Raw genomic sequence first — 27,514 nt, 5'->3', positions numbered from 1 at the left:
ACTCAGTAAGCAGAAAATGGGGTCATTATTATTATACTACCATCTCTACCAGTCATTTTGCAAATCTTGGACATTGAACACAGAGAGTAGAAATCATTAATCTCTGCTTTCCTCTCCCTTGTGGAAGTCAGCCTAGAATTCCATCAAGAGGAGGTGAGTAAGGCCATTTCAAAGAAGGCAGTGATGATGGTATCTATTTAGTGTTGTTGTTTTTTTCTGAACACAGAGCAAAGGAGGGAGTGGGCTCTTTTATAAGGAGGACCTGTCCTTCCAAACCAGTCTGAGCTGGCAGCATCAGCTCTCGCAGGCTGGAAGCTGACCATTGTGAGATGGAGAATTTGCTTAGTCATTTCTCAACAGCAAGAGCAAGTGGCTTGAAGAAGAAGCCAAAGATACCTCATGGGAAGTCAGCCAATTGCCACCTAAAAAGAGAAAAGGAGAGGGTGGCAAAGAACTCTGAGGCCCAGGATCTTATCAGGGCCACGGGGCAAAGACAGCTGGCCTCCAGTGTCAGAGATTCTTGCCCTGTGCCCCGCTCAAGTGCCACCACCGTAGGCTGAGGGAGATTGACTCAGGTTCACCCCTGACCATCAAACCCAAGACCTCAGCTCTCCTCCTTTTGCTGAAGAATATTAGCCACTGGCAGCAGCTGTCTCTACAAAGGTCCTGTGGTCAATTTATCTTCATTGATTCATTCATTCATTCAATTCATATTGATTTAATGCTTACTACATATGCTATGGGGAACAAATTGTACAAAAAAAAAACAACACAAAAAAGTCCCTTCACTTATGAAGTTAACATTCTAGTGGAGAGAGACAGAAAATACACAAGCAATCAAGTCAAGAAAATAGTTTCAAAAAGTGATAAGTGCATTAAAGAGAAATAATAAGGGTGAGGGGAAGAGATCAATAGACCAAGGGCTAGAAAAGAATAAAAAAGGTAAACACTAAGCCCCCTCAAAAAGGAGATATCTGAGTTAAGATTTGAATGGAGCAAGGGAAAAAGCCATTTACAGATGAGGAATCTGAAGCATAATAGTTGAGTAAATTCTATTCAGTCCCATAGTGAGGTTAAGACTTAGCCAAAACCAGAACCTAGGGTATCTTGAGTCAGCTCAGGGCTCCTCCATGTGGGCCAGGAAATCTTTTAAAACCCAGGTCCTGCCATTCTTCATCAGCTGAGGACTGCTCCAAGCTTTTTAGAAGATAATTAATAATTAAGAAGATAATTAATATCATCCTCATCCTATTCTTCTCCACTCCATACAATCTTTTCTCTTTTTAGCTCTCCTCTCTATGATATATATTGTTTCCTATTAGCCAAGTCCATTGTTTCTTTTCCCCTGGGGGGAAAAAACAGTTGAATTATATTTCCCAGCCTCCCTTGTACCTCAGCATTTCCATGAGACTGATTTCTAGTCAATAGAATTTGAGCAGGATTAATGCACATCCTTCTAAGAATGGCCCATAAAAGTATCCCAGGCTCAATTATCCATGTTTTTCTCCCTTCTATCAGCTAAATGTAATTGAGCATGGCCACCATGGAGCCATGGAGTATTGAAGATGGCAGAGCCTCAAGATTAAAAGCTCCTGGATCTTTTTATCACCACTTAGAGGAAAATGGCCCGTCAATCAGGAAAACCCATTTTATAGTTTTTGTGAACAACAAATACACTTCTACTATGTCTGGGCCATTACACATTATGGGATTTGTTTGCTACAGAAGCTAGTACATTGACCTAGGTTAAAGAGACAACTTGCTTTAACCCAGAAAAATACTTGCCAACACATGGTATTAACTTTCCAACACCTAGACTCTTAGCATGAGACTAATGTTTGAAGTTAAAGAAAAAAGCTCAGAGACCATAGATCATGCCCTTTATTCAAGAGGAGAAAATGAGACCCAGAGAAGAACAAATCTCACATTCTCTAAGGTCATGACAACCAAAAGGTCCCTGCAAGACTAGAGCACTCATTTCCTGGCTCCTTGCTCAACGCTCTTTTTGGGACATCATGTTGCCATTCTACTGACAGATGGTGAGTACAGTGTCCAAGACAGGCTTTAGAACAGGACTCAGACAAAGCTCACTGTCAAAGATGTCTTCTGTAACAGTAACCCGAATCTCCTATTAGCAGTTTACATCCACCTACTCGTGTTCTGTCCTCAGGAAAGTTGAAGAGTGTCTGATCACCTGCCTTCCTATAACAACCTTCCTGACACTAAAGGGTAAGGATTAAATTATTCCTCAGCCTTTACTTCTCCAGCACAGCTATAGTGTCACAGCATGCCCCATTTTAAAAGAAATAGAAACTATCATGACCATACAGCCCCATAAGCATGGCTGGAATGGTTGAAATGTTGGTCTATGCTGAACTGGTACCATCATCCAATTGTTTCTTCCATCACTCAGCAGGACCTGCAGGGCTCTGGCAGAAGAAACAGGGGAATGGTTTGGGTTGAGTCAATCTTACTATAGATACTCTGCCCAAACCCACTTCCCTGAAGCCCTCTGAGCATTTAGCCATGTTTCAGGCAGGCAGGGGGTGTACAATTATCTACTTTTTAAGGACTATCCCAGTGGTCTTAAACCTTTCCTGATCCACATTCCTATCAATAAGAATACCTGAATCATGTCTTCCCAATATACCTATTAAAATACTTAATACCCATTGATCAGACTATCAAACCTCAGAGGGAAGGTAGGGGAGGGTGGGGGTAAGAGGGAGAGATCAACCAAATGACTTGTATGTATGCATATAAGCCTAACCAATGGACACAGACAACAGGGGGGTGAGGGCATGAGTGGGGGGGGTTCTGGGGGTAATGGGGGATAAGGACACATATGTAATACCTTAACCAATAAAGAAATTTTTAAAAAATAGAAAAAGCAAAAAAATACTTAATACCTATCAAATATTTTAAATATGTGATAGATATTAATAGATATTTAAATATTTGATAGATATTAATAGATATTTAAATATTAAAATAACAATAGATATTACTTTAATTAACCAATAGATATTGAACTATCATTTATTCAAATATTTCAATAGATATTTAAATACTTAATATATATTAAAATAATATTGTTATTTTATATATTATTTCAATAGAATACTTATTGAAATATTGATTAGGATATATATATGCTATATACAAATCAATTATGTATATGATATAGCATTCACAGAGATAAGAACTTTTAAAGGATGAGATTAAAAAAAGACAATAAACATAAAAGTGCTAATAATTTCTTCCCTGGTCCTAGTGGGCCATTCTTCACTGTCCCCTCTTCGGAGAACACTTGGTCCATCAAAGTCTTTGAACTAAAGTCACAAACTGGCAGCCAACAGGCCAAACATAGCCCACAAATGCGTTTTGTTTGGCCTAGACAATGTTTTCTAAATGTTCTATTAGTTCCCAACACTTAAAAATTGGACAAGTTCACATTAAAATGAAGAAATTTTTTTATCCATTTACTTCACTGCTTTACCTGATGCCATGGCAGGCACTCATTAAATATTTAATTGAATTTCCAACTTTCTCAAAAACAATCAGGCCAGCACTTCTTGGCAAGAATCACCTGGAGCTGAGTAATGATTGCCCCCTTTAGCAGGGTGTGGGCTCACCATTCCTGGGCCACAGTCCCCACCACTCCCTAATGTCCTATATCTAACAAGCTTCACTCATGCCTGTTACCAGCCTGGACTCCATGAATATCTGAACAATTGCTTTTGCTAGGAGTTTCTGGTTATGTGATGGCCTTAGCCACCATCCATAAGATCAAACAAAATCAATATGGAGTCCAAAGACACACATTTGAACCTGATTGTACCAATTGTCATCATTGAAGAATTGCTCTCTGAACCATAATCAATCTGGAAAAGTGAAATTGCAATACCTTTTTCACAGGTTGTTTGAAAATCAAAATAAATGACATAATATCTGTGGACTGCTTAGTAAATTGTAAAATATTATGAAAATCAGAAAACAACATTATCATAGCTGTATTTGTCCTTGAAAAGGACTAGCTGAGGTGATTGGGATGAAGACTCCTAATATCACCTCCCAGAGCTGATCATATTCCCCTATGTTAACCACGTCTTTCTATACACCTGTCCCTCAGTCCTACTCTACCATCCACCACTTTGGATTTCAGGTATAATGGGAAGACAAATGAAGAGACAAGCCAAAGAGTAAGGAAAAAGCCACCACCCAAGAGTTGGGTTCAATTTCTCCTAATATTGACTCTTTTATTTTACTTTTACTCATGTCCAAGTCAGTTAATGCTTGTGACTAACTCACTATCAAACCCAGGTCCCAATACCTCACGTCCAGAGACCAACAGTGTGCACACCTAATCCTAAGAGCCAGTCCCTACAACCTCCACCTTTATCTTCTTGAGTCTAGACCTGTCATGGACTTCTAATCTTGTTGTTCACCCTCTGGAAAGATGTCCAAGAGAGCTTTCCTCTTCCACCTTTTTATCAGCAGGGAGACTATTTCTGGAACATTTAGACTAGCTTTTCAGCAACACCCATGATATTCATATTCTCTGGCTCTCCCATAAATATGTAATATGTATTTGTCAGTTATAGGCTGACCTATATAAAATTACCAATATTCAACCATTTCTGACCTAGAAAAGGGAGTGATTTTATATGATTCAAATTAAGACATTTAATCCAGAGACCTAAACCTGGGGGTTTCTGTGATCTCTGAATCTCCCTGTTTTTTAAGCCAAACCCAGTTGCTTGTATTCGTTTCTCGTGGTGATTGTACTGAGGCCCTGAGAAAATACTTCAGCATCTCAAATATGCTGGGGGGGGCGGGGTTTCTTCCTCAAAGACCTGAACTATAGATTGCCAGACAATTTTGTGAACTAGAAGCCCTGGTAAAAAAAAAAATGCAACAGATCCTTGCCTCTTCAGCCTCCTGCCCAGAGGAGCAGCAACAGGTGGAGAGAGCCATGATCCTGAAGGCAGAGGTTTGTCACAGAGACATGTGGAAACATTTTGTACATCTCACAGAGGACCTTTATCCACTCCCTTCCCCGTGTCATTTCATTTTCACATTTACCATGTACCTGCTGTGTTAAGCACTCTGCTTTTATATAGATTAGTTCACCTCATGAGGAGCAGAAATTCCAGATTATCCCTGGATTGATAGGTTTGGGGGATGGTCTTAGATGGTCTCTGGCCTTTTTCCAGATCTGTAAAATGAGTGGGTGTGCTATTTGATCTCTCAGGACCCTTCAGTGGAAATTTGGTAAAATTCTTTGCAGCTCTGAAATTGAGTTTCTTCTTCCAGCTTAAGCCCCAGGAGAGTTCCTAAGCCTCTCTTAACCTGAGCTTCTCTTCTGAGAGTAGAGCCTGAGCCAAGGGCTTGAATGTAGGGGGGGGCTTAGTTTTTAAAATTATCCCAGGAAACAGGAACAGGGCAAGGGAAGTAAAAAGGAAGGAAGAGGGGAGAGGGGAAGGGAGGAGGAAGGGAAGAAGCGGGAGAGGTCATATAATCTTAGAGAACCCCAACTTGCTGAAAAAGGAACAGATGATCTCTGCCCAATTCACAGAATTATTGTGAGGAGCACATGACACTTCCCACATGTGACAGTGCAGAAAGGTATATATACAAGTTATTATTGTGGTAGAGGGCATTGTGAAAAAATGTTGATTTTGCAAACTTTTTGACTATATTATGTATGAACTAGAGGCCCGGTGCACGAAATTCATGCATGGGGGGGTGGTGTCCCTCAGCCCAACCTGCACCCTCTCTAATCTGGGACCCCTCGAGGGATGTTCAACTGCCTGTTTACAGGGATCGGGCCATGGGGGTGTGGCTAGCCTGGGTGAGGGGCTGAGGGCTGTTTTCAGGCTGGCCACACCCCCTTCAGGGTGGGGGTCCCCGCTGGGGTGTCTGGCCAGCCTGGGTGAGGGGCTGATGGCTGTTTTCAAGCTGGCCACAGTCCCATCAGGGTGCGGGTCCCCACTGGGGTGCCTGGCCAGCCTGGGTGAGGGGCTGAGGGCTGTTTTTAGGCTGGCCACACACCCCGGTGACCCAAGCTCCCAGCCCCTCCTTTTTTTCTTTTTTTTTTTCTTTTTTCAGCGCCTCCTTGAGCGGAGGCCAGGGCCGGCTGGAAGCAGGTATCTGGGATTTATTTATCTTCTATAATTGAAACTTTGTAGCCTTGAGCAGAGGCCAGGGCCGGCCAGGGCGGGCGGGAAGCTTGGCTTCCTCCATCCCCCGGGGGTAACCCAAGCCTCCTGCTCGCTCCAGCTCCGTGGCTGCCACCATCTTTGTTGGGTTAATTTGCATACTCACTCCTGATTGGCTTGTGGATGTAGCAGAGTGATGGTCAATTTTCATGTTTCTCTTTTATTGGTGTAGATGACCTTATATATTGCACAAGGCTAGTTATTGGCTATATGCTTGTCACCACATCAACCACACTCCTGCACTGGTCCCTATTTCCCTCATTTAAGCTTTACAGTACCTAGAGATATAGTGTCCCATACAGTAGGCACTAGCTACATGTGACTATTTAAGTTAAAATATACATAAAGTAAAGTAAATAAAAATTCAATTATTTAACCACACAAGCCACATTTCAAGTGCTCAATAGCCATGTGAGTCTAGTGGCTACCATATTGGACAATGTAAATATAGAACATTTACACCATTACAGAAAATTTGATTGCACAATGTTGCAAAAGGATACTCAAAACTCTCCTAAGCCACAAGGTCCTTCACAGTTTAGTCCCAACCTACCTGTCCAGGTTCATTTCTGCCACACCCACCCATCTGCTCCCTTATATTCTACATCAAACCATGTATTTTATCTTTTCCACTGGTCTGTGACTCTGTTGGTATGGTTTCCTTGTCAAGAATGCCCTCCCTATCCTGTAATTCATTCTACCGCCTACTATTTTCTGCCTAGAAAATCCTGCTCACCAATCGAGGTCCAGTGCAAAAGTTCCTTCTTTGGGGCAATGCTCCATGACACTCTCAGAAATAATCCACCAGTCCCTTTACTCTGGTCCCATCACTGTGGTCTCTATTACAGCACTTACATCCTCAGCATCTCAGGGTATGCTTTTGCATGGCTCTTTCTTGCTGATCTTGGAAGCCCTTGAAAGCAGGGGCAGATCTCATTCATCTTTGTACCCGTAAAGCTCTGTCCAGTGCTTGGCAGAGTGGACACCTTCATCCATGTCAAGGCCATATCTGAGGGATATCTTTTGCTATCCCTCTCTTCCTTGTCACAGTGGTTCCTGGCTCTGGCTCAATCATAGTTGTTCACCCTTAAGTGAGGGGTTTACCCACAAATGACTGGCTCCTCCCAAGCCAAGGAAGATGTGCAGAGAGCAAGTTGGGAACAGGAGCCTTGTCGGTGACCATGAGGAAGAGGTCAAGTAGAAAAAGCAGGCCCTGAGGGGGAGAACTGACTGCCAGGAGGGAGGGGAAGAGGCAGGGCAATCCCAGAACCACACACACTGACCATTCTTCCCCAGTGGAATACTCTCTGCTTGACCTCTGTGTTGGCCAGCACTGGCAGCTTCCCCAGCCTCCCACGCCAGCATTCTCCTCAGGACACTGCCCCATATGCCTGGGGCTAAGTGTCTCCCTTGCCTACTCCCGAACCCACTTCCCTGAGCATATCCATACCATATTCCTCACCACCTGTCCCGCTGGAGTCTGTTCTCTCTCCTGTGTTCCTGGAACTGTCACCAGCCCCAACACCTTTCCTGCTTCCTCACTAGAAACATCCTGTCAAATGTGGCCTCTCCCTTCCTTCTCCCCCAAGACAGCCTTCAGCCATCAGTCAGAAAGGCCTGCCCCCAGACCCTTGTCATGGCCTGAACTCTTCCAGTGGACTCATCGAGCCCCCATCTTTCTCGCGTGGACCCTTCACTGTCATAGCATCCTAGCCAGGCTTTCTTTCTGCCATCTCTGACCCTGTCCTGTCAGAATCGTCTTCCTAAAAGACAAATCGCTCTCTTCCTCCAGACCTCATGGCCCACAGGGGAAAAACAAAAGCCAAACTCTTTAAACAAGCATTCAAGTCACGCCCTGATCTGACCCCCAGCTGCCTTCCCTTCCCAGGAACATGCCATCTACTTTCCCCTCTGTAACTTTTCTTCATCTCCCATGTCCCCACCCTACACACAGGCTTCAGAGTTCAGCTCAAACATTGCCCCTTCCGTGTAACCCAGGGGCAGGCTACCATCCTCACAAAGGCTACCAGGGTTCACACCCGAGGCCCACACATACAAGCTGCAGGACACAAATGTTATTGAACCACACTGTGCCTCAGTTTCTTCATCTGCAAAGGGGGTTTATAGTGTTGCCTACTAGTTGTTGAGCAGATTGAATGAAATACTTCATTAAAGTACATAGCATAGCACCTGGTACATAGCTGTTTCTTTCTACCATTGGTGGTGGTGCTGTTCTCTACCAGGCAGATTCCAACCACATCTTGCCTGAATGTCTAGCATGGGGCTCAGTTCTTTGACTCTGTTATAGGTTTGGTTTTGCCCATGGCCACCTCACTTAGAAAACATAGGAATCAAGTCTGAATTATCAGTCACCTCCCCAGGCCCAGCGCAGAATAGGCCCCATGACAGTCTGTTGAATTCTTCCTGACCCTTCCAGATCCTGCACCTCCACCAGTAAAGGCCTCATTAAATGCTGACTCCGCAGAAGTTTTGTGTTTAAGTGTGAGACTGTGAGAATGTGTGAGCATGTCGGTGTGAAACCTGTGTGAATGTATGGCAAATGTGTGTGAAGGTATGAGATATTTGTGAGCATGTGAGTGTGAAAATGTGGGTGAGGATACATGTGTGAGGGTGCAAGATATTTGTAAGCATGTAGGTGTGAGAATGTGGGTTATGCTGTGTGTATGAAAGCAAATATATGTCAGCATGTATACGTGTAAGAATGTGTGAGAGAATATGTATGTGAGAATATATCGTGTGAGTGTGCATATGAGTGTGTGAGAATGTGTACATGAGTGTGTGAGAATGTGTACATGAGTGTGTGAATGTGTGTTGGACACAGCTGCTTTCCAATACGAACCCCTTGGTTATCCTTACAGTCAGAATTCTGTGTGCCTGTCAACAGTCAAAATAGAACAATGCAAAGCTACAAAACTTTTGTTCAACTTGTTTCCACCTGCCACTTCCCCAGTGCTCCCCTGCAGAGAGCACAGAGGGCTGAAGAGAAGTAAGAAAGCTTCCCAAGGGCTCATGAGTGATACACGCCCCTTGTACTAAGGGTATAAAAAACATTGTCATAGCCAGGTGACTCATCTGGTTAGGAATTTTGGGAGTTTGTTCTTTTTGCATAATAAATGGATGTTTAATGAGCACTTGCTATGTGCCAAGCAGTTACTTATTAGCAACAAATAAACTTTCAGAGGTAGTTACTCTTGTTATTTCCATTTTTCAAATAAAAAAGAAAAATCTAAGGCACAGAGCAGTTAAAAAAGTTGCCCAAAGTCACACAGCAAGTAAGTGATGGAGCTCAGATACAACCCAGGAAGTATGACAATAACACTTGTGTAACTATTATATTTACTGCCAGAAATGTCTATTTCAGAGTTCTATCCCACCACATGTTGCTGAGATCTGAAATAAAAAGTGTGTGTGTGTGTGTGTGTGTGTGTGTGTGAGAGAGACTCAGTAACCAGGATGTAAAAACTGGGCAACTTGGGTAGGTGCTGGAAAGTAGAACAGAAAGATGGGAGCCAAGGAGAAGTCTCATGGTTCGCAAATGTTCAGCCATGTATGTCTCTGAAAAGTGACCTGGCTGGATTGGAGCTGAGTGTAAATGACCTGAGGCCTTGAGGATCAACCTGACACCAGGGGAGTGCCAGTTGGACTGTAGGCAGCAGCAATTTATTCCTGGTTGAAGTCAAGCCACTTGAAGTTGTAGAATCAGCAGATGTCAGGGCAGTGGGGGTCTGCAGAGGCCCGAGCTAGCAATCAACCCATGTCTGGTGGAAGGAGCACTTCCAGAGGCCCAAGGGCCACAGTCAGCAAGATACCCCAGAGAACTCACTAAATTGCAGATTCCTGGTCCCCACCCTTCAGACCCAGTCTCTGGGGTGTGACCTTCAGATCTGCATTTTTCACAAGCTCCTCTAGTAATTTGATTTGATCTTAAAGATTCAGAAATGCACAGCTGGCTGCCTTAGATCAGGTACCCCAGAAGCAGACCCTAAGAGGAGGGTTCTAACACAATGATTTATTATGTAAGTGCCTCCCAGAAGTACCAATAAGGAAATGGGGAGCAGGACAGAAAGGGAGGAACAGAGCAAAGAGTGGGCTCAGAAGAAGTCCTGCAAAGGGTAGCTTCTGCCTGGCCTTCCGGGGACTCCAGAGTCATGATTCCAGGGTCAGCCACCCCAAGTTTTTTGAATATCAAGACCTTGAGCATATCTAAGACTTTGTTAATTTTCTGGTCAAGCTGGGTTTTTACTGGTGAAATTAGTGACATATATTTAGCATGGAGAATGATGGAAATTGGTCCTTTTTGTAAAATTTTATATTCACAAGATATAGGTTAGCTAAAGTCATTTAGAAACACTCCCTACCTTGCATGAGGAGGTATAAAAACCCAAGGAGACCTAGGCCTGTGCCTAGAATGGCTTCTGGGACTTGGCCCCTAAGCAATTCTGTGTCCAGCCATTGCTCAAAAAATGGCCTGATACTGAATTATAAGCATAACAGGAGCCTGCCTTTGGAACTGTGTGGTTTCTTCCTTGAATAAACTTTCCGTGGGAAGTCAGAGCATCTAGAAGGAGGCATATAAGCTCACAGAGAAGATGTGACATCATGCCTATTTGACCATGAATGCTTACTTGAGAACTGTAGGTGTGAATCTGGTCTGAGACTTGCTTTCATTAGAATGTGGTGGCAGAAATGAGAAGGAACAGCTAACCTCCCCTACCTCAAGCATCCTTGGCTCTACCATTAACCACTGAAAAGAACTCAAGAGTTGTGCTTGAGCAGATGAACTCAGGTTGGCTATGATGGGGAGGACAACCTGGGAGTAACACAGGGGTAAGCAAAAGATATCTTCAGGTGTTCACAGTTATGGGTGCGGTTTCTTAGACCACTGGCCTTAGATTACCCAAGGAGCTTGTTAAAGAGTAAATTCCTGATCCCCTCCCAAGATCTACTGAATCATAATCAATGGGGAGGGGCTGGCAATAGGCACTTTTTAGAAAGCACCCCAGTGATTTCTGCACACTGAAATTTGAGAACCAATGCTAAGGAAATTTCTTCTCAGTTTCCCATCCTTACGCCTAAGGTCAAAGTTCATAGCTAGTTGGTGGATCTGCAAGTTTTTGCTTGATTGTATCTCTAGGGCTACTTTTGATGAGGAGAGAGCCATCCAGAAGTTGTCAGAAATAGGGGGCTAGAGGTTGTGAACTTCACTATTAAAAATTCAAGTAGGAGGGTACACCTCCCATTGGCCATTTGGTGCCACCTACCCAAGCCAGACCCTTGTCTGCCCATCCTGAAAGTCCAAATGTCCACCATGGTCACCATTTAGCAGCTGGAGAAAGACACCTTGTGAAGAGCATAGACTTGGATGGACTCATGAAGGCAGTAGTAGTGGGAATGGCTGTGTGAGAAATGGGTACAATGATCAAAAGTTTGAAGAAACTGCAGATGATAGCAGAAACACTCAGATCTGCAACTTCATAAACAATGTACTGGTTCAACTTCAGGAATGGGATGGGAAATAACAAGAACAGTGGGAGATGGGAAATTAGTGGTGAGATGCATACTGAACAATGTCACCTGTGCTCAGATCTATGAAAAAGCAGAATGAAACTTTCTTCCTCACTTTCCATGGCAATTAGCTGTAAGAATAAACAAGCTCAGTTCAAGCCTCCATACTGCTTTTTTTTTTCATTATTGTATTCAATTATCTTTACCACAACATTTTGCATGCAACTATTTCAAAGTGTTGTTTTAATTAGGATCAATGTTTTGGTTAGTAAATAAACCTATTTTGTAAAAGAAGGAGAATGAGAAAGAGGAGGAGGAGGAGGAGGTGGAGGAGGAGGAGGAGAAGAATTCAAGCAGGAGACAAGCACCCACCCAAGCTTCTAGCTATTATCCCAACAGGAGTGTTATTATGCAGGTGTTGCTTATAGGACTTTGTGAAGTTCTAAAATCTTTATAACTTCTTCCACATTTAGTAAAACAAAGATTCGGGCAGATAGGGTGGGAGGTGATGGGTTTATCTGTAGTGACAATAAGGAAATGGGCTAAAGCCAGTCTTTGTTGGGGAAAAGCAGAACAAGAAACAGAATGAGGGTGACAGGTCTCCAAACAGAGAGAGGAGGGAGTTACTCTAATGAACAAAAATCATAGGAACTGCCATCACCCGTGCCAGGACCCTGAGCCAAGCCTTGGGTTAGGAGCTTCCCTTACTTGATCCCATTTAGTTCTCTCAAGAAGCCAAAGGTTATGTCTAGTTTTTCTGTTTACAGATAAGGAAACTGAAACCCAGAGGCCTACCTGGCCTACCAGGTCACTTGGAAAGTGACACAGTCCTGGAAGTGACCTACATCAGAAAGTGGTCCAGACACAGGGGAGACATTGCAAAGGCCTCAGAGAGGGAGGGTGCAGAAGAAGTTCGATAACCAAGGGGGAACAATAAGATCGGAGGACAGAGAGTGGTGGTCCCTGGGGAGCAGTAAGACTTGATAGGTGAGACAGCCCTTCCTTGCCAGGAAGTCCTCCTGAACATGAACCAACAGTTATATTAATAGGTGTTCTCCCTGCTCCCTTAGCCTCTGATCAAGGGGAAGGATAAAAAAGCTTCGTCAGTGAGCGCCCAGTTACAAAGTTGAGACACAGCAAATTGGAGCCAGAACCTGCAAGCTCAGCAGCCTCTAAGTCCAGTTTGCTTTAGAGTTCAATGTTTTAAAAAGCAAGTGTTCCAGGAAGCTCCATATTCCTTCTTTCCTTTCTTCCTTTATCTGTTTTTTATTGAGCTGTAATCAACATAAAACATTGGGTAAATTTGAGGTATGCACCATGTTGCTTTGATACATTTATACATTGCAATGTGATTGCCACTGTAGCTTTAGCTAGTATCTCTATCAGGTCACAAAATTGTCATTTCTGTTTTGCAGTGGGAATATTTAAGTTCTAGTCTCTTATCAACTCTGAAGTACATAATACACTATTGTTGAGTATAATCACCATGCTATGCATTAAAGCCCCAGAACTTATTCATCTTACAGTTGTGTGTTTGTTTCCTTTAACATCTGTCCTTTGCCCCAAGTCCCTGGAAACCATCATTCTACTCTGATTCTACCATTTAGCTTTTCTGACTCCACATTTAAGTGGTATCATAAGTATTTGTCTTTCTCTGTGTGACTTATCTCACTAAGCATAACACCCTCAATGTCCATCCATGTTGTCTACCAATGGCAGGAGTTTCTTCTTTCTCATGGCTGAATAACATTCTAATATGTATACAGCACATTTCTTTACCTACTCATTCATTGACAGACACTTAGGTTGTTTCCATTAGCTATTATGAATAAGGCTGCAATGAATGTGGGAGTGCAAATATCTCTTTATATCCTGTTTTCATTTTCTTTAGATCTATAACCAAAAGTGACATTGCTGGGTCATATGGTAGTTCCACTTTTTAATTTTTTGAAAAACTTTCATACTGTTTTCCCTAGTGGCTGTACCAATCTACATTTCCACCGACAGTGCACAAGGGTTCCCATTCCTCTAAATTTTTGTCAACACTTATCTCCTGTCCTTTCGATGACATCTATTCTAACAGGTGTGAGGTGATAATATTGTGATTTTGATTTGCATTTTCACTGATGATTAGGGATGGTAAGCATCTTCTCATGTACCTGCCGGCCATTTGTATGTCTTCTTTGGGAAAATGTCTATTCAGTTCCTCTGCCCCCCTCTTTTTTTCACCCCTTTTCAAGTTAAATTGTTTATTTATTTTGTTACTGGGTTATATGAGTTCTTTATATATTTTGGATATTAACCCTTTATCCAATATATGGCTTGCAAATATTTTCTTTCATGCCACAGGTTGCCTTTTCATTTTGGTGATTGTTTTAAGCTTTATAGTTTGATGTGTCTGCTTTTCTTTCTTTTATTCATACATGCAGCAAATATTGCTGATCCACTATGTGCCAGAAACTAAGAAAACAATTTCCCAAGGATATTTCCTTCCATTAGTTCCCCTAATCCTGCCATCTACCCCAATAAGTGTAAAGTTTCACCATTCCCACTTTAAATGATGAGAAAACTGTCTGAGGTCCCACAACTGGTCACCGCCCATGTGTGGACTTGAATTCAGATCTAAGACTAAATGCCTTGTTTGCTTGTGTTTTTTGTTGTTGTTGTTGTTGTTGTTGTTGTTGTTTTTCCCATACCTTCACCTTTGAGGCAGCTATTCAACAAACTGCCAATGCCATGAGCTCCATCCCCACCCCTGCCAAGATCACCATCAGAGGAGGGACAGGCCAGGACAGTACAGAACTCCTTGGCAGGCAGCTCAATGTCCCAGATCATGGGTCATGTCAGTGCTAGGCCCCAGGAGGAGTCCCATCTGTGCCCCCACCTCTGGCCAAAGTGATAGGGAAGCAAGAGACCAAAAGAAAGAACATACTAACCACCTGTTAGTCTTACTTGAGAGATGTGAACACAGAGAGCCAGGGCACAGTGTGCACTCACTGGACCAGGGGCTGCTCCCAGTCAGAGGAACCTGCTGGAGAGGGAACTAACAGGAAGGAAGAAAGGAAGACTGGAGGGTGTAAGGACGATATGGATGTGAAAGTGGGGGGTCAGGACACAGCTCACTGAGAGATCAGGGGTGAGCCTGATGTGAAGAACTTTCAGCACTGGCAGGGAGGGCTCACTACCCCTGCTTTCTTGCAGGAAATACAGACTGGCCTGGGTGCAGGGGTTCCCTCCCACCGCCTCAGAAAGGCTGAGGCAACCAAGATGAGAAGGAAGATGAGGCTGACTCTGAGGGGAGGTTTGGGTAGGGCAGAGGCAAGAAGTGCTTGGCCTGAAAAATGAGTTTGGCAGCAGAATCTAGAATTCGGCCTGACCCAGAGCTTCACCACGTGTTCTTTTCTGTTTCTGTGATGACAGAGATAAAGAGGGAGGAAAACAAACTAATGAAACATGCAGAACTCCTCTCTCACCTCCCTTGACCCCGTGGAAAGCAACCCCATTGGGAGCCGGAGGAAGGGGGTGCTGGAGATACCACAGGAGAAAATGCAGTATAAGGCTCTGAGCTTCACCCTGGATTCAGGAAGATCACCCCTGCCACCTGAACAGTAGCTGGTTGTCAGCCCTACCTCTTCCCAATCCCACCCTGGGCTTGGGAAAATGATCAGGATAACCTGCCCCGAGATGGACACCAGCACAGGTCATCCAATCTCTGGAAGCGAAGGCCCATCTCGTTATCTCTGCAGCTGTTAGGCAGCCTAGGCAAGAGCAGGCTCTGGTTACAGCATATAAACAGGTCACAGAAGCAGCTGGCTTGGGTATGGTGCATGCCCATGGCTATTCTGACTTGGGGAGGGAGGTAGAGAGGCAGGGAGCGGGGTGGAGGTGGGATTTGAAAGGTGGGCAGCTCTCGCTCTCTCTCTCTGCTCTCTATCTCTTCTCTCCTTCTGCACTCATCTGGATTTTCTCCAGAGACCACAGATCTTCCTTTCCGAAGGTAATCATGTGTACGGAACCCCGTGACCTCAGCATGGACTGTGATACATGTGAGCACACCATCTTATAAGTCCTTCCGGTCAGAACTGTGCTGCTTTTAGCCAAAGACCACCACGTCATCCATGTACATACACAGTCCCTTGCATTTGAGCAACAAATACTCATGTGTGTTTGTCTTCCTTCCAACCCTAATCCATAAAACAGAAGGTCTGTATATTTGTCTCTCTATGAGTCTCCTGGTCCACCCAAAATGATGTCCTGTATCTTTAAAGTGTTTAACCAAGAAATGTGGGTAATGGGGGTCATTGTGAACAGCAGGGGCTTACAGTGTTGACTTCCCACTTCTCTCTCTCTCTCTCTCTCTCTCTCTCTCTCTCTCTCTCTCTCTCTCGTCAAAGTGACAAGCAAACCAGAAATCCTGGTCTTGCCTCAGTGGATGTAGCTCATTTGGGCACTGTCTCGTGCACCGAAAGGTTGTTTGTTTGATTCCTGATTTGCAGGCTCAATCCCTGGTAGGGGGTGTGCAGGAGGCAGCCAATGGATGTTCTGCTCTCACATAGATGTTTCTCTCTCCCTCCCCCTTGCCCTTCCTCTCTCACTAAAAATCAATTTTTAAAAAAATCTTTCCAAAAGGCTAGTCTTCTTACCAAAAGGCTCCCATATTCTTCAGTCAGGACTGCTTCTGGTGGCTGAGAACTTCAGAGAGCAGATGACACCGGGGACTCAGCTAGGTCTACAAATTCTGAGTACAGTCTGTGCAGAAGAAATTACTGGAAGCCGAAACAAACAGTATTGATCCAAGCAGACTGATCAGCTATCAAAATGACAGAAAGCTTGGCTTGACTCAGCCTCAGTTCCACCTCAAGTTTCTAATTGGCAAGTTCGTGGAATCTTCCCTATAGCTCTGATCTAACAATTATTATAGACCAATTCTCAATCAGTATCAAGGGTTGGGTTGTTGCTATTCCATAGCAGTGTGATCTTGAGAGTCTTATCTTCACTAATCTGTTTCCTTCCCATAAAATGCAGGGGTCAAATCAATTTGCATGTGTCTAATCAATGTATATGTGCTGATCAGACCATGCAAATGAATGAAAGTGCAGCAACCTTTTTTGTTTTGATAATGTGAAAAGACAGGTGACTGGACAAGCAGGGGGCTCTAGAAACTGATGTCAGGTGGGAAACAACTCCCGGAGAGAAAGACGAGAAAGAAGAGGAGGCAGGGACAGAAGACAGACTTGAAAAGACTGAGCTCTAGGGATGAAGGAGGCCGTGTGCTCCCAGCTAGGCCAGGCTGAATTCTCCCAGCTAGGCCAGTGCTTTCAGTTCTGCAGTTACTGGGATACTCTGCTTTCCATCATTTATGAAGTGGCTTTGTGCAGCTTTAGGGTGTGTGTGTGTGTGTGTGTGTGTGTGTGTGTTTTCAGTTGGCTCACTTGAAACTTCCTGCTTTGAAGGAAGAAATTTTCTTCTCTTTAAAAGGTGTTTATCACATACAAAAGAAACATATGTTTCACAAACATATTCTATGTACAACAATAGGTACCTGTCGGCCCGACCCACTGCCTCCCCTGCTGGACAATATAATTTAGCAATAATTCCTGCACAGGGCAGCAGTGGGCACCAAGGCCACTGCCCTGCCCCGGGGTCAGGGCCCTTGTCTGCCCTACTTTGAGGTGTGGAGTGCCCTGGACCTCATTTCACATTCAAACCCCAGCTCCTCCTCACTTAAATATTTAACAACTCCCTTTGTGGACACACACTTGTAGAAGCATGAGCACACACACACAGAGAGAGAGAGAGAGAGAGAGAGAGAGAGAGAGAGAGAGAGAGAGAGAGACTTAATAAATGCATGTTAAATGAAGACAGATACAGAGTTAAGGAATTGCTCATCTATTCAACAATTGTTGAGTAACTATAATGTACTGGGGCCTGTGTTAAAATTAGGCCAATTGCACAAATACATCTGCTAGAGCAGAGAAAACATGATTCAGGGCTATTTAACAATTTAATCAAAGAGCTAAACTATTTTTAAAATAGCCCTGAGCAATGTTTGTGCTTTGTTACCCCCCGACACTTGGACAGTCAGGCACATGGGCCTTGGCATGAAAATGTTCCTGAGATCCAAGCTCGGGCGAGGCATGTGGCTGAAAAGACCGACCAGCACTTCTAGTCCTCTCCATGCTCCTGGACAGTTTTTAGGGGGGAAAGAAGAAGAAAGAGAAACATCCTTTGGTTTTGATAAGCACTCACTGTACTTGCATTTGTCTTTTTAGACGTGGTTGGCCAGAGAGTCTGCTAAAAATATAATGAAAGAAGCGGGGGAGGAGGTTAGGGGGAGAGAGGATTACAAAACTAATCCTGCCCATTTCAGACTGCCTCCCACCACAAACTTATCACAGTGTTCTCAGTCCTTTTTTGGCACTTGACTTGCGTAAATTATTTTTTAAGTAAAAGAGAAAAGTACTCTCATTTCTATTATTTCTATGGAGCTCCAGAATCCCTGAGGCTGAGAACAGCTCTGCAGCTTTAAGTGGGTCTGTGTTCTCAGCCGGCTGCCTCCCAGGGGTGAGTGTGGAGCTGGAAGACAGGCCCATTTTGTGGGTCACAAAACCCATCAGACCCCAGAGGTGCCCAGAATCAGTTTAACAGGCTCCCGAAGGGCCAGCCAGCTGGAAAGACTCAAGCATCCTGCTTCGCAGATCCCAGGACCTGGTCATCCACTTCATCATTGGAGTTTGCCCAAAAGAAAAAGAGGACAGTGAACAGGTAGTATAGTGGTTAGCTCACTGGGTCCCTTAGAGCAGCTTTAGCTCATCCCTGTCAGCCAAACCCAGAGGTTACTGGAGCAGGCTGGGCCTGCCAGGGCCAGGAGAGCTGAGTCATCCACGGGACAGGAGAGCAGCGGCTATAAATTATCTTGTGTTTAAGGATGGCTTTCTAAAACTTTGGCTTTGGGCTTGGAGTCGTTATTTATATCTCTCTCAGGAATATTTTTCAAACTCATGACAGTGCACTCTGTATCGCTTTGGGGACACTCCAAACACCTGGTCTCTATAATGAGCCCTGCCGGCGACAGGCCCCCCGGAGGCCCTGGGCCCGATTCTGGTTCAGCTCACACTCACACCCACATGTGCATCCCCTGCCATCAGGCTAGGCCCCATCTTGTGCTTGAGAGGGTGTCCACGTTGGCTGGCCCAGCATCATGTGCAGGCACACAGATACATTCAGAGACATACACACCCGCACACACACACAAACAAACACACACACCCCAAATGCAAACCACTGCCACCCCAGCAGTTCTCTGTGCATTGCTAAGACAGCCTCTGCTCAGGGTGGAGCATGCAGCACCAGAGGACTTCAGGCTGCAGGGCCCTCCAGGGGTCAGGTGCCTTCCTCTCTGGCTCGGGGGTATTTGGCAAGTGACTGCCAAATTTTTATTTCTTTTCAGACCTTGCCTCTACATTGTTGATATTGCACCTTAAATGGTGCAGAGAGAAGTCCCATAGACTAGAGCTGGTCACACCCTTGAGAAGAGTTTCTCAGCCAAATCCTCACAAGTCACAGTGAAGGAGCCACTCAGACAGCCTTCCCTCTGATTATCTGGGAAGGAGTTGAAAAGAAGAGAGAGAAGAGCAGGTTGTCGCTCTTGATAATAAAATGTGCTCTGTAGCCCACACTGGCATGTTTTCTATACCTCCCACCTCTCTGGCCTCTTCTTGGTCTTTCCTGATTTGTAATTAGATAATTTTGTGTAGTTTGGTAGATTACTGGTGGCTGTTATTCATTTACTTCCCTCTGTTTATTTACCATTATTCATTCTTTTCAAAGTCTCTTCAAGATAGAGGGATCCTCTTTCTTCCTATTGTCCTAAGGCACAGAGAAGACATCCAGAGGCGGTGATGGGTCCTGTGCCCAAACCCTGTTCCTCTGGGACGATGAACCCAGGACATGTTTAGGTCCCTCTAATTCATCCAGCCCAACATCTGTCCTCTGAGCCCTGGGCCCCTTCATCAGCACAGAACTGACCCCAACACTCTGTCACCTTTCTGGGGAGCAGAACTCCCCAAAGCTTTGAGGCTGCCTTATGAGATTGTCCTCATCTGTCAGTAGATGGGATGGTTAGGGCCCTGCATGGCACAGCAGTGACCCTATTATTGATTGAACACAATGCCAGAAATGTGCAATTATATGGAAGTCATACCTTAGGTAATATAGTAGTTCTCCAACCCCGCCCCCTCTCCCCATCGTGTTTCTCCATTCCTCTTAAGTACCTGTTGTATGCACACCTTTCATGCTTTCATCCTGCTGACATCTCTAGCTGTCTTCTAAGCAGGGATATAAACAAGGAATCCCTTCATCTCCCCACAGCATCAAATCATCTTTTTCCCACAACTTAAACATCACTAAAATTTCCACTGCTGGTCAGTTTTTCCAAGTAAATTGTGTTGTTGTTGTTTTTCTCTAAACTTCACAGAGCACTAATTCTTGCCTCCTTGTTAATGAGTCCCAGAAGGAAGAGCTTACAGCAACCGCACCGATGGGCTCTGCCAACAACGAAAGGGAGTCTATCGCCTTAGGTTTTGTAGGCACCCACTGGCTGTTGTCTGTTCAGCAAACATTCACACCCTCTCCCTGCTGATGACAGACTCTGAAGCCCTACTTAGAGGGATGGGCACATGACCAAGGGCCCATGAAGCCTGAGGTCCATGTACAGACAACAGTGGCTCATAACCCAAGTAGGGAAACACAGATTCCTTCCATGGGATTGAGCTAAGAATATTGCAGAAAAAAAAGGGGGGCACCTCTTTCTGCAGAGGTTGCTGAGCAGGGACTGCTGGTGGCCAGGTACCTACCGGGAGACCAAAGCCTCTAGGTAGTGATCAAAACGTACTAACAGTCAGAGAGAAGTGCAGAGAAGCAGAGATGGGCAAACAGGAATGAGGAGGGGCCCTGATTCCTGCAGCTATTCCTTTATGTCTGAGGCACTTCAATGTCCTGCCCAAGTGTGGAACAAATGTCTCACTTGTCTATGCTAATTAGTTACATTTCTGCTCCTTGCAACCAAAAATTTCAGATTACTTATGTCATAAACTGCAGAGAGGAAGATCTGACATCCTTGTATGAATGGAGTAGCTAGGGCTCCATGGCTCCCATTTCCCACACCCACTCTCGGCCACACCTTCCAGACTAGGAACAGAAGACCCACCAAACATCCCATCCCACTCTGTTATCAGTACCCAGTAAAGCACAAGGCCCCTGGGAACTTTGCAGGCAGAGAAAAGACAACCCATGATTAGAGGGCACCACCCCTTGCTTTGTAGGAGTAGTCCTGGCCAAGAGTAGGTTTCACCAAAGGAAAACCCACCCCAGGCTGAGTTTATTCCTTTCAGGACTTCATTTTTATTCTTTTTTTTAAATTTATCTTTGTTGTTTAGAGAATTATAGATGCCCTCTATTTTTCCCCGTTGACCCCCCTCTTCCCCACTGCCATCCCCTGCCCAGGCCTTCATCCCACTATTATCTGTGTCCATGGGTTATGCATATATGCATATAAGTTCCTTGGTTGATCTATTCCCTCCCTACCCACTCCCTCTGAGGATCCTGTCTGTTGCATGCTTCCACATCTCTGGATCTATTTTGTTTGTCAGTTTATTTTGTTCATTAGATTCCACACATAACTGAGATCGTGTGATGTTTATCTTTCTGTGACTGGCTTATTTCACTTAGCATAATACTTTCTAGATCCCTCTGTCTCAAAGGGTAAGAGATCTTTCTTTTTTACAGCTACATAGTATTCCATGGTGTAAATGTACCACAGCTTTTTTATCCACTCATCTACTCATGGGCACTTGGGCTCTTTCCAGATCTTAGCTATTGTAAATTGTGCTGCTATGAACATAGGGGTGGATATATTCTTTCTGATTGCTATTTCAAGTTTCTTAGGATATATTCCTAGAAGTGGGGTCACTGGGTCAAATGGCTGTTCCATATTTAATTTTTTGAGGAAATTCCATATTGTTTTCCATAATGGCTGCACCAGTCTGCCTTCCCACAAGCAGTGTACTAGGGTTCCCTTTTCTCCACATCCTCACTGGGATTTTTTATTTTCCTCAAGGGAAGGGAGTTCCCCTTTCATGTGCTAAAACAGAAAGCAACTTATTTGTTTGTTTTCAATAATCATACTGGTAAAGCATGCCAGCAAATTCTATTAAGGCAGTAGAGGCTTGCTGAAATAGTGTGACCATCTCCATGGACTCATTAGGTATAATAATAGTTACAATTGCTACTACTTCTGTCACTCCCACCCCATTTACTGAATCATCTACTCCACCCCTAGCACTGGGCCTTATGTGGAATCCACATGCCAATACATGGGATAGTCTGCATGACCCCTCCACAAACTGAGAAATGAATGTGTTTGTTTTTCATTGGCAATGGAATGAAAGGATTTTTTACTTATCTTTTTCTTGCTGGCATCCAACGATCCATACCCTTAAGAAATCACAGTGGGAGAAAGATAGAGAAATAGGGAAGGAGCTCAAGAAGAGAAGAGAGATAGGAGAGAAATGCCACAATTTGGCAAAAACATGAGTCAAGGAACCTCCCTCTTTCTAAGCACCAGAAGAGATGGTTGGAGCTTTTCTTGTCCCCAGATGCAGGGGGCAGAGATGATAACTCACCCAGTCTCTGATGGAATCCCTACAAATGGACCACGTGGTAGCTGGTGAGCCCAGGGCCAGATTTTAGCAAGAGGAATAGAATAGAAAAGGAAGAGAGCAGTAATAGAGGACCATCAGTCTTATGTGCATAATAAGGGATGTGTGTTAGAGCAGAGGGCAAACTGCAATGCCCTGTCCCTCCTTCTATCAAGATACGGAGCCTCCTCCCCAACCCCTCTAATCCAGACTGGCCCTGGAACTTGCTTTGGCCAGCAGAAGGTGGCCAGCAGCCACTTCATGTGTGTTCCAAGCCTGGGCCTCAAATGCTTTTGCATGATGTCCCCTACTTTCTTGGAAGGCTGCCCCTGCACAAGAACAAGGTCTGTTTAAGCCTGGGAGAGGATGAGAGAGCATGTAGAGAAAGGTTCCAGGAGTTCAGGCCATCACTGGCCAGCCCCCAAGCACATGAGCAAGCCCAATGGAGATGCACGGAACACAGTCCAATTCAGCAGCACTGCCCAGCTTTTCTGCAGACTCAGAAGCAGCAATAAAAGAATGGTATCACAAATCATTAACTTTGGGGGTGGTTTATCAGGCAGCAGAAGCTAACTGATACACAAGATTCCCTCCCTAGTGGGCTGTCAATCTTAGATCTCTCTCTATCACTCCTCCATGAGTATATTCCTGGGACACTCCAGATTCTCAACAAAGCTCGTAGGATGGAGCGGCATTGAGTGGAACAAAATAGAACTGAAATGTTGGTAGAGGGCGGAGCAGCCATGAAGCACCCCAGGCATGCTCTAATGTGACTACCTGGCTCCTCTCCACCTCCCCAAGGCCTGTGCTTGGGAAAAAGGTTACCTGATCACCACTGCCTTTGTCTATCAATTCCCTTGGGCCTGGACTAATCCCTACTCAGTTTCTCCCCCATCTCCCCCCACTCCTGTCCCCAGTCTGGCTGCCCAGATGATGTAAGTAGTAACCAATCTTACAGTCGGAGCAGCAAGTCGGCTGGCTCACTTCCGTATCCATTAAGGGAAGACAGACGCTTTAGAAAGAACTGGAAAATATTACCAGCCACCCACTCCACTCGAATGCCCCCTCCCTTGCCCCAGTCTCCACTTCCCAGCCATATACACCCTAACCCCAAGAGATCAGAGCTATAGCCCTGTGGGCCACCAGACTACTTTGAGCATGAGAACTAGTCCTGGAAGAGACAAACTGGAGGCACCAGGAGAACCTGCTAGCCACCCTCCCCCTCATCCCTGGCACCCTCTGCTCCAGGGACGTTGCCGTTTTGTGCCATTGAAATGAGCATTGAGGGGTGAGAGTGCCATGATCCTATCACTTAACTGAATTGCCAGACTGTGTCAATTGTGTCCACTTCCGGGGACACAATGGAGACTCGAGGTGGATGAATTGAATGGGTTTGGGCTGACAGAATCTGGTCTGTTTGCTGAGTTCAGGGTTTCTGAAATTTTTCAAGACCTATACTGTTTCTCCCAATGTCTAAAATGGGTGTGGAGAAGTCTGCCATTAAAGAACCAGGCCTTCCTGCCTGCAACCCTCTGCTCTTTGAAAGTGCCCAACAAAACACACAGCAACACCCCAGATTGGCCCCTCAAAAGCTGAGAGGTCTTGGTCAAATCCCTTTACCTTTCTTGGCCTCAGTTTTCTTGCCTGAAAAATGAAGATGGGAATAAATTTCTACTTCACAGAATTGTTGAGTAGAAAAAAATGAGATGAAGTCAATAAAAGTTCATCACACAATAGCTTATGAAAAATAAGGACTCCAGACTTTTTGCTCAGTTTTGCTATGAACCCAAAACTGCTCTTAGAATATTAAGTTTATTAATTATTTTTAAAAAGTGTTGGATAGCCCTGGCCAGGTGTCTCAGTGAATTGGAATGTCAAACAATACACCAAAAAGTTAGTTTATTGGTTTGATTCCTGGTCAGGACACATACCTAGGTTGCAGGTTCAATCCACAGTCAGTGTAACAGATTGATGTTTCTGTCATACATCAATATCGAGGTCTCTCTCTCTCTCTCTCTCTCTCTCTCTCTCTCTCTCTCATCAATTTAAAAAATATCCTCAGATAAGGATTTAAAAAAAAAGTATTGGAGCCAGGCCAGTGTTGCTCAGTGGTTAAGCATCGACCTATGAACTAAGAGGTCATGGTTTGATTCCTGGTCAGGTCACATGCCCAGATTGTTGGCTCAATCCCTAGTGGGGAGTGCAGGAGGCAGCGGATCACCGATTCTTTCTCATTGATGTTTCTATCTCTCTCTCCCTTCCTCTCTGAAATCAATAAAAATATTTAATTTTTAAAAAATAAAATAATTTTTAAAAAAAGAAAGTGTTGGACAAATGTGTGTTGAATAGACACTAGATGGTTGGGACTCATTTATTCAATGCTTAAAGACAAGAAACAAAGAGGAAAGTTGATGGCATTTCCTACAAAGTCTGTAAAAAGGTGAGTTCTTAATCCATCAGGGTGAGGGCTTGTGTTCACCCTAGAAAAGATTTCTGGCAGTCCCAGACTGGAGGTAAACTTTGAACAAGGGGTGAGAGGCACCACCTCGGGAGCAAAGTGGCTCCATGGGTCCACATGTGTTAAGGTCCACATGTGTTGGGCCCAAGCTCTGAGGAAGGGGAGACATGGAAGTGTCATTTCTTATTCTGTCTGCCTGGCACAACTCCCTAGTTCTATGAAATGCACCCCCTTCCTTTGGGGGTGTCTTCCTCCCACCCAGGCCAATTATATTCCACTAGAAACTACCAATTATGAGCATCTGCCTCCCTGATCACAGGTTGGGCACATGATCCAAAGTAGACCAATGCTTCCCTCAAGACATTTTTAATTAGACCTCAGCAAAAAAGGCAGTTCCTCCTTGGGGTAACAATGGCAGGTGTGAAAGTTGAGGGGTTCTGGCACCCTCAAAAAGGGAGTCAGTCTGAGTGAACACGACTGTCACATGGGCAGTTACCAATATGAGGGTCAGTGAGTCCTATCCCCTACTCTTTTCCCTGTTCCTAGGTATCCCTGAGGCCAGCTGCACTCGGCTCCCCCTTGCTTTGGTTACAGGAACCAACAAATCCCCTTCTAGTGGGGATTGGTTGTATATTACAACCCTGTCCCCCTTTTCAAAAACAGTATAAATCCCTGGGATAGAAGACATTGTAAACAAAGCAGTTGGAAAGTCAAGTGAGGTAGCACCACACTAAGTAGTTTTGAATTAACTCCTCCTTGCACCTACTTCTTTCTCTCATAAGCATTTTTCCCCCACTAGTCATTCAAAATGTAAGATAAGTAAAACATACACATGAAAAACTGATAATTGAGCAATGAGGAAGCCATAATTTAACTTGCACTGTGATAGAATTTACACCTGGTAGAGGTATATAGCAGGCAGGACCAGGGAAGCTTAGAGGAGGGTTAATTCATTCTAAATATAAAGAGTCTAGAAAGGTAGGTTATTATGGGAGAACTTTGAAGGATTCTGTGAGAACAGAAATTGGGAGTTTACAAGAAGAATGTAGGTGGGATAAAAGAAACCGAAATCTCAGGAGACTTCAGGGATGGCCAAAAGGAGCAGGAGCCATGCTGGAAGTGAATTTTGTGGGGCCTGGAAGAGGGAGGTTGTTTAGGGCCCGAGGCAGGGTAAGGATCCAGATGTCTCATCTTACTGCCCACCCCAATCTCAGCATCTATATTCTGATGCTCTGCCGTTAGCTGGACCTAGTTCCTCCCTACCTGGCTCTGCTCTCTTTCTGCTTCCCCCACCATCTCACCTACACTCTCAACATCTTGTCCCTCTTCTGCTACATTCCACTTACTCATAACTTCAGCTCATGTAGGGCCCATTGGGGCTTCTCCTACCATAAATTAGCACATCCTCTGAGCTTTAGGGCCTGACAGTTAAAAAGCAGAGAGTGTCAATACAGAGCTGGCTAAAACTCCTTACCAGGGATCTGCAAATTGCAGCCCATAGTCAAATCTAGCCCACCATCTGTTTTTATAAATAAAGCTTTATTGGAGCACAGCCACACTCATTCACTTACATATTATCTATGACTACTTTTGTCGGCCCCTGCCTTACACTCTACTGCTTCCTTTGAAGTTTAGCTCAAGACTCCCCAATATTGCCCTAGCTGGTTTTGCTCAGTGGATAGAGCATCAGCCTTCAGACCAAAGGGTCCCAGGTTTGATTCCGGCCAAAGGCATATGCCTGGGTTGCAGGCTCAATCCCCAGTAGGGGGTGTGCAGGAGGCAGCCGATCAATGATTCTCTCTCATCATTGATGTTTCTCTCTCTCTCTCTCTCTCTCTCTCTCTCTCTCTCTCTCTCTCTCTCTCTCTCCACCCTTCCACTTTGAAATCAATAAAAAATATTTTTTTAAAAAGACTCCCCAATACCAAATTTTACAGTATATTTGCACATTTTAATATCTCTAGAAAATTGGCATTGGGGAAGTATGGGTCCTTCCTTGGCCCTGGTCAGATAGGACAAGTTAGACAATGTGGTCTCGATTAATACACAGAACTAAAAAATATCAAGAAAAACAAATCTTCTTCTACCATCTTTTTCTCCTTATAATATTTTAAGAAATTCTTTAGGACTCTCACTTTTTATAGAGCGTTGAGACTTTTCATAGGACCTTTTTCAGAACGCTGAAAGATTATGGTGTCAGCTGCCACTCCTGATTCCTGGAGAATTCTGTCCCAGCCCATTCCAGAGCAGTGATGATGAGCCTATTTCTAAAGATCTCCCCCAAAGAGCATTCCACAGCCTTCCTCCTCTGGCCCCATTCCCTGTTTAAACCCATCCTCCCCCTTGCCCACCCCCACCCTCTTCCTGAGCACCTGTAGCTACAACAAAGAGAAGCTCAGGGTGGAAGTTTCTGGGCTTGTCCAGGTGATAAACTGAGGCTATTCAAAGGAGATAATGCCATTGTTGGTTTAGCTCTTTTCAATCATCAGGGAAAGCTCGGGTGGGGAGTGACATGGATATAAAAAGGTGATTATATCTAAATGGGAGACCTGTCACCGGGCAAAGCACTCCACCAGCTGACGTGAGGCCACTTCCATGGCTAGAGTGCAGCA

The sequence above is a fragment of the Cnephaeus nilssonii genome (genome assembly GCF_951640355.1).
Source record: "Cnephaeus nilssonii genome assembly, chromosome: 10".
Classification (NCBI taxonomy): Eukaryota; Metazoa; Chordata; class Mammalia; order Chiroptera; family Vespertilionidae; genus Cnephaeus; species Cnephaeus nilssonii.
The sequence above is the reverse complement of the archived record's forward strand: the minus strand, read 5'-3'. Positions refer to the sequence as shown.